Raw genomic sequence first — 8,584 nt, forward strand, 5'->3', positions numbered from 1 at the left:
GCTGCCGAGCCGGGATGACGACGGCGTCTGCAGGGCCAACAGGGCGTTTTCTGATTGGTCGGTTTCAGATGAAGCTCCGCCCACTTCTCCGCACTGTCTGACGGGGGCTAAAAAAAGAAACCACAAAGGTGAGTCATGTGTCAGCAAAGTAGCAAAAATAACGAATGAATGACATACAGGACTGTCTCAGAAAATTAGAATATTGTGATTTTCTGTAATGCAATTACAAAAACAAAAATGTCATACATTCTGGATTCATTACAAATCAACTGAATTATTGCAAGCCTTTTATTATTTTAATATTGCTGATCATGGTTTACAGATTAATAAAACTCAAATATCCTATCTAAAAAAACTAGAATATTCTGGGAATCTTAATCTTAAACTGTAAGCCATAATCAGCAATATTAAAATAACAAAAGGCTTGCAATATTTCAGTTGATTTGTAATGAATCCAGAATGTATGACATTTTTGTTTTTTTAATTGCATTACAGAAAATAAAGAACTTTATCACAATATTCTAATTTTCTATGACAGTCCTGTATAAGCAGAGGTGGGTAGAGTAGCCAAAAATTGTACTCAAGTAAAAGTACTGTTACTTCAGAATAATATGACTCAAGTAGAAGTAAAAAGTAGTCATCCAAATAATTACTTGAGTAAAACTAAAAAAGTACTTGGTGAAAAAACTACTCAAGTACTGAGTAACTGTTGAGTAACGTCTGATTTATTTTTTAACACAACCAATTCAAACAGACAAAGGTACAAAATAATCATCTTCAGGCAAATTAAATCAATAAAATAATAAAATAAATTTAAATGAATAAAAAATAAAAAAAAGCTTAAATTAAAATAATCTTAAAGTAAATTCAAGTACTTTAAATAATAAATAATAAGATAAATAAAATAAAAACAGAATAAAAAAATTAAGCACAAGTAGCACAAAATTTCAAGCCTTTGTACTTTTCTTTTTTAACCAGGCAGAACTAGAACAAGCCCATGAACTCATAGAAACTCTGTGTGTGTTTGAGTCTGTGTAAATGTGACAAAACATGCAAAAACAAAAATCTTTCCCAAAGAATCACTCAGTGATGTCATGAGATTGACACGTACACGGATAATTCAATTCAATTCAATTTTATTTATATAGCGTCTAATACAACAAAAGTTGTCTCTAGACGCTTTCCAGAGACCCAGAACATCACCCTCGAGCAATTATTACATAAACAATGGCAGGTAAAAACTCCCATAGTGTAAAAAGGGATAAAAGGGGTAAAAGAAAAGTAACGAGCTCAATGTAGCCTAATGTAGCGGAGTAAGAGTAACAGTTTCTTCTTCACAAATCTACTCAAGTAAAAGTAAAAAGTATAGTGATTCAAAACTACTTTTAAAAGTACAAAATTTCCCAAAACTTACTCAAGTTAATGTAACGGAGTAAATGTAACTCGTTACTACCCACCTCTGCATATAAGTATAAAATTCTTACTGTTCATTTGTGCAACCTTTAACTATGTCAAGTTTTTTTTAAATTTTCTTTCATATTTGATAATATCCAACTGAAAAATAGTATTAAGTTTTTTTTTTATTTAGAGCATAACACCTTTGCTATTATAGGCAAGGCAAGTTTATTAGCACAATTCAACACAAGTGCTTTACATCAACATTAAAAGCAGCAAGACACAATTAAACGGTAAATAACAAATAGAATGATAAAAAAGAGCTAAAATAATTAAAATAAAAATAAAAAAAAGTTGTTAAAAAGTAAGGGCAGTAGAGTACAGCAGGTAATTTCCTTTACTACTAGTACTACTACTACTACTACTACTACTGCTACTACTGTAATTTAGCAGACGCTTTTATCCAAAGCGACTTACATCTGAGAGAACAAAACAACTAGAATCACATAGGAGGGTCCTGCTGGATCAGTGCTGGTCAGACTGCTGGGAGTCCAGTTGGACACAGGTGCTGCCATTCCAGTGCTATATAAATATATATAACATTATTATTACTATTAATTTGTGCAATCTTTAACTATCAAGTTATTTTTCTTTTATTTCATATATAACTGGAACTTGAAAAAACAATATTGAGTTCACAAGTTTTTCAAGGTTGGAGTTTATGTGTGGTCAAGTTAATTTCTTAGTGTGAGAAATGCCGTGTGTGGCTTAAGAGATAGTGAACTTGTTGAAATGCGCGAGACTTGAGAGCCCTGAAGACAGCTATGATGTGTTTCTTAATCTTAATAGTGTAGTTTTCAATGCAAAGAAACAACTTATTCCAGAAATGTAAAGTCAAAGTGAAAATACTTTGAGTTTGAGTCACATCCCAACAACTGCTATTTCAAAGTTGTTGTATATGACAATCATATGTTGCTCCACCTCTGGCAGACCCCCGTGACCCTGTAGATCAGTGATCATCAACTGGCGGCCCGCGGGCCGAATCCAGCCTGCCGAACCGTCCAATCCGGCCCGAGATTCTTCTGACGGGCCTCTGACAGCTCAGGATATGAATCCTTGAAATTTGTATGTTTAGTGTTGTGGTGACGACACAGTTTATATTCTTTTGCAACAGCAACAGTTTTGTTGCAAATTAAGTATACAGGTGACGCATTTCAGAAGGTTGGCATAATAAATGCGTACTTTTCAGTCCAGTCATCGTTAAAGGATCTGTTTTACAAATCAACTTTTCATTTCATGACCTTTGAGAGCCATTTGACCTGTGTTAAGAGGCCTTTTCCTATCACTTCCATGATGATTGTTTTTCCAAGTGCTCTATAAATAAAGTTGACTTCATTGAGTTGAGGAAAAATATCTCTATCACTCCTGGTGGATGACTGTGATATAGGTGATAGGAGACTGACTCATAAAAGCCAAAAATTCCTTCAGTTTTTGTAATGAAATGGAAAAAATATATATAAACATTAACAAATAATAATGTTTTGGCAAAATTAGATTTTTATTAGATTTTTATTTGAGGGTCCGGCCCTCAAGGTGACTGTCTGGTAAAATTCTGGCCCTCTGACAAATATAGTTGTTGACCCCTGCTGTAGAGGATTAAACAGGTATGGATGAATGTTGCTCCACCACCATCCAACCCCCTGGAGCGCCAAACGAGAGCTCGTTGGTTGTTAAATGTGAAGCATGTCCCTTAAGTGAGTATTTCAATGTCTTATTTTATAGTTATTTTATTTTTTGTAGTTATTTTAATATATGTATTTGCATGAAGTAAACAGCAATAGATTAATTAAAGGGTGCCAATAAAGGCTCGACTTACCTCAGTAACTGGAAAACGTACTATAATTAATTTGTTTTCCAACTTTCAGAAGCAAAATTGTTTCTACATAGAATACATCATCCAACAGGAAGCAGTGTACATGTTTTTTACATTAGCAAAACAAGAAGTTAGATATTTGGCCAAGTAGCAAGCAACCCCCCCCCCCCCCCCAAAAAAAAAAACAAAAACAAAAAAAAAACCAACAACCTTAAAATGTCATGTTAAATGGAAATAATACTAAAATTGTTGGTATGCGTGGTCAATCTCAAATTCAAAAAGGTCATTTTGAATTTCACACATCTCAAAGAAATCTACGTCAGAGTGATGTTTAGTACTGTGTTGCACATTTCAACAACAGAGCATAACATCTTGTAACTGAGGACACCTGTAGTTTAATGACGCAGTATTGTTCCAGTCTTATTTGATTCAGGATTGGAGTTGCTCACTATCACTGGGTTTTCTTTTTTTAAACCGTGTGCACGCACATCTGCACGCAATGTTCTCTTTATAAATCACAGTTCACCTGGAAGGTTGCGCAGGTGAATTTGCCTCATATCCCACCCTCTACACGCCCACTTTCTACCATGAATGGTCAATGCAAACTACTTCATGACTGTTTTTGAATATAAATGAGCCTGCTGAGCATGCGCAGCGCCTGCCTGCAGTCTGTTTCCTACACTGCTGTGCGTCAGGATGAATGAGACGTGTCGAGCAACCGTGCCACTAAATTTCACGGAGACCGAGATCGAGATGTTGTGGATGAGGTGGAGGCCAGGAAAACCACATTATTTGGTGGTCACAGTAGTGGCATCACTAACAAAAAGAAAGCGAGTGAGTGGTAGCACGTGTATATGCACCAGGATGGCGTGATTCCGGCGGGTCGGTCTGTCTAACACCGGACCCAGTTCAGCACATAGATCCAAGAGCACTGCTCTAGGGCAGTGTCTCCCAACCTGGGGTCCGCGCCAGAGATATCTGGGGGGGCACGAATCTTTGTCTGGTTTGAAGTTATGCAGTTGTAAAAAATATATTTGCGCATGTTGAATAAATAAAAAAATGATAATAACACACCTAATGGAATACTGTAATCCAAGTCTTTATAAACCCACTTAGGGCCTGATTTACTAAAGGTTTGCGTGCGTAAAAACGTGTGCAAACTTGACATCACCCGCAAACCAATGTGCAAGCTGATTTACTAACAGCGTGCAAAGAGGACTGCGCCTCTCAAATGAGCAAAATAGCACACGCTGTTCATTTAGTACTTTTGCCCTGATGAATAATCAGTATGGGGCGTACCCGCCAGAAAGCGCTAAATACTGGGAGGGGAAAATGCAAATAGGTTCCTTTACCACACGCAATGAGATTTACTAAGCCTGAAAGTTATTGCGGGGATTGTGATTGCGTCTATATTTAATACGTTCGAAAGGAAGGTGCTAATCTGCCCAGCATTACGCACCGATGGCTGCTGTCATTGTGGCAAGGAGGCGACATCGCCAAAATCAAAGAATACGCAGAGAGAGAGTCTTTATTCTGCTGCATGCTATTTTAAAAATGGTTGCACAAGTTTATTAAAGACCACTTTTTCTTTAGTTCTTTGCCTTATATCTTGCCACCTTCTTTTAACCTCATCTGCCGTTCTTTTTGTCTTACTGCATTTATTCTATCGTAGATTTTCTCCCATATTGTGTTTCTTTTGGTAATGTTTAAATTTCTTTGCTGTAGTTCATGAATGTGTTTATTTGCCTCTTCCACTAATATCTCTAACTCCAACTCGTCAAATTTCATTTTGCGCTTGCGACTATCCTGCTTTCCATCCAGACTCTCCATGGCGCAAACCGTAAGAAACGCAACACCTCATTTAAATACTGCGGTTTGCACCTGTTATCAATTGCGCAAGCATTCTTAGTTGATCACCCGCAAAACACAGCACGTGTAAACTTTTTCAGTGCACACGCAATTTAGTACTCTTTATTTACGATCTTAGTAAATCAGGCCCTTAGTATTTTATTTATTCATACTACTACTCTGATAGGTTGTTGAAGGAAAAATGTTGAAAAATGTTGCTCTAATATTAAAAGACACATTTTTCAGAAATTATTTTATGTTTTTGTTCGTATTTTATACATTGGTGACACAAAATGAAGGTGAGAAAAAAAACTCATATCTGTACAGGGTAAACCAAAGAGAAATGTATCAAAAAAACATAATTAATGTTAATTTTTTTCCAATTAAAGATTTTTAACGAATCACTTTACTCTATTGGTGCCAGTACGTACGGGTCAGGGGGCCCGGCTGGTCTTAGACACAAGTAGGGGGGGCTCCAAGGAAAAAAGGTTGGGAACCACTGCTCTAGGGAATCAAAATCGGCTTATTAGCCAGTCATCAACATGGGCCAGGAAATCTTCATGGTCCCTAAATACTTTCTCCATCCTGATCCTACCATTTACGTGATCCTCAAGCAGTGCCAGCGCATCCATTGTGCAGCATTACACACGCCTGTCACCATGCAATTTATATTTTTTCTCAGCAATTGGACTGATTGTTACACACCTTGTCACGATAAATAATCAGTCTGGTGCTATTCACCACTCCATACATTTGAAGATGGAAGTATGATATATGAATGTAGTACCTACTACATATACAGGCATAATGGCTCATTTACGGAACACATAGATCTACAACACTGCCGGCTTGGGTGTACATGGATCTATAAGTCTGATATGTGATGACATTAAAAGTATGACATGAATCTGGCTTCATTTCACCACCTCATCGCCTGCGTCGCCAGTTCCCCATATCTTCAAAATGTTTGTGCTCTAGGATCAAAGTTTGCATAGAGATACGCACATTTTCCCATTAAGTTTTACAAATGAGGCCCCTGGACTTCAGTCAAGCCAGTTTAACCCCGGAAGTATTCTGTGCTTTCATAATGGCTTACAGCAGTGTCTCCCAACCTGGGGTCCTCCCCCCCCTGGGGGGGCGCCAGAGATCTCTGGGGGGGCGCAAAACTTTGTCTGCTTTGAAATTATGCAGTTGTAAAAATTATATTTGCGAATGAGTCATTCATAAGACATTGTTAGGAATAATTTATGAATGTCTTGAATATTTTTTGTGTTTTTTATACACTGGTGACAAACACAGGAAATTATTTCATTCCTTATTATTATGTAATTACTCAACATTTAATCTACTCCAACAGGTTGTTAAAGGAAAAATGTAAAAAATTTTGGTCTCATATTAAAAGAGACATTTTTCACAAATATTTGTATGTCCTTCTATGTTCTTTTGTGAGTATTTTATACATTGGTGACATTGGAGAAAAACAAAGTCATATGTATACAGAGTAAACCAAAGAGAAATGTATCAAAAAAACATAATTAATGTTCATTTTTTTCAATTAAAGACTATTTTGGTGCTAGTACGTATGGGTCGGGGGGCCTGGCTGGTCTTAAGTAGGGGGGGCTCTAAGGAAAAAAGTTGGGAACCACTGGCTTACAGTATGCAGTGTTGCATGATGTTGCTTAAAGATGCAACGCCTTCCCTGAAAAATGATTTTTCTTGAATGGAATAATATATTGCTCTAAAACTTCCACAAACCTCCTGGCATTGATACTTCCTTTCCGGTTGTGCATTCATTTCCAGAAGCTACTGCACCCCCCCCATTGAGCTTCATGATGTTGCCACTCCTCTTTAGTCTGAGGGTTGCTGTGTCCATGGTTTCCTAAAAGACTTTCCCATTTTTGGGGAAATGGTTTCAGTCCCTGCAGCTTATGCTGCGATTTCCATTACAGAATCATACCTGTTTTTACGGCTTCTTTGAGTACTTGGGGGCCCCAAGATCACGGGGCATCCAGTGTCGATTGTTGGCCTTATTACATATACGCAGAGATATATGAGATTTGCAAGTCATTACAATGTTTTGTTTTTTTTTTACTTATTTTTTATTGAACACAAACAGATGAATACACATTTACACACTTTATCAATATTAACAGATACTAACAGAACAGGTGCAATCGTGTACAATGAAATAAAAGACATGAAAAGAAATAAAAATTAATAAACCAAAAAATAAATAAATAAATAAAAGTCGAAAGAAAAAAAGAAAAACAAAAGGTTAACAGGAAGTGTTCATAGCTTTTTCAATGCTTCTGTTATTAGCGCCCAGCGGTCACTGAACTGGTTGGTTTTTAGCCTCAATCTTCTCCATCCTGTAATTTTCTCCATCACATACACATGTCTTATCCTCTCTCTCCAGTGTGTCATGCTTGGGGAATCTGGTTTCAGCCAGTTGACTGTTATCATTTTTTTAGCAACTAAAAGCAGAATTCTCAGTAGAGAAGCCAGATCTCTCTCCATCATATCCTCCGGAAGTATACCTAGTATGACTAAGGCCGGCCCCATCGTAAAATCCACATGCAGAATCTGCTTAATCTCCAACTCAACCTTCTTCCAGAAATCAGCGAGCTTTGGGCAGTCCCAAAATATATGTCTGGAGTCCCCAATCCGACCACATCCTCTCCAACACAGCTCAGACATATTGCCATATTTTGATGTGATGACAGGGACGTCGAAGTACCGCATCTTCACCTTCCAGTCAAATTCCCTCCATAATGGGCTATTAGTCAGTTTTTTATTTATTTATTTATTTATTTATTTTTTGCACAGTGATAACACAATAATTTTTTTTTATCATACAAGGACAAATAATTTGTGCAGGAGAGGAAAAGAAGCCCGTAGGGCTTATAAAAAATCCTACCCCTCAATACAAACCAAAACATCACCAAAATCACCAAAACAAATCAGTCAATAGCAAAAGAATAGAAAGGAAAAAAGAAAAGGTAAAAGAAACAAAGAAAAATACAATAAGTACACAAACAAAAATATCCATGAAATGGCAATTTCATTTCAGTAAGAATAGCCTGATTAATTTTGTCTAAATAAAAGATACCCCACCAAGCTGGTCCTAAACATTTTTAAGGATGACGCTAACTTAAGAGATCTATCTAAACAGTTCCAGAGTTGAGGGCCATGGAATTTGATAAAGGATTGGTGACTGCAGGTACGACAAAGAGGTAAATGAAAGTTCTTCTCACCTCTAACTGAATAAGAATGAATATCTGATGATAACAGAAAAACATTATGAAAGTTTATGTCCTGCTTTAAATGTTTCCTCCCATTGGTCATCGGTTCATTACAATGTTTTTAACATGTTCCACAGTGTCTCAACTTCTTGGAGGACTGAGGAATTGGGAAACCTAAAGTAAAACTACTCACTCATGGCAAGGTGGACACATGCTGTTACGAGCA

Source organism: Cololabis saira, chromosome 11 (assembly GCF_033807715.1).
Source record: "Cololabis saira isolate AMF1-May2022 chromosome 11, fColSai1.1, whole genome shotgun sequence".
NCBI lineage: Eukaryota > Metazoa > Chordata > Actinopteri > Beloniformes > Belonidae > Cololabis > Cololabis saira.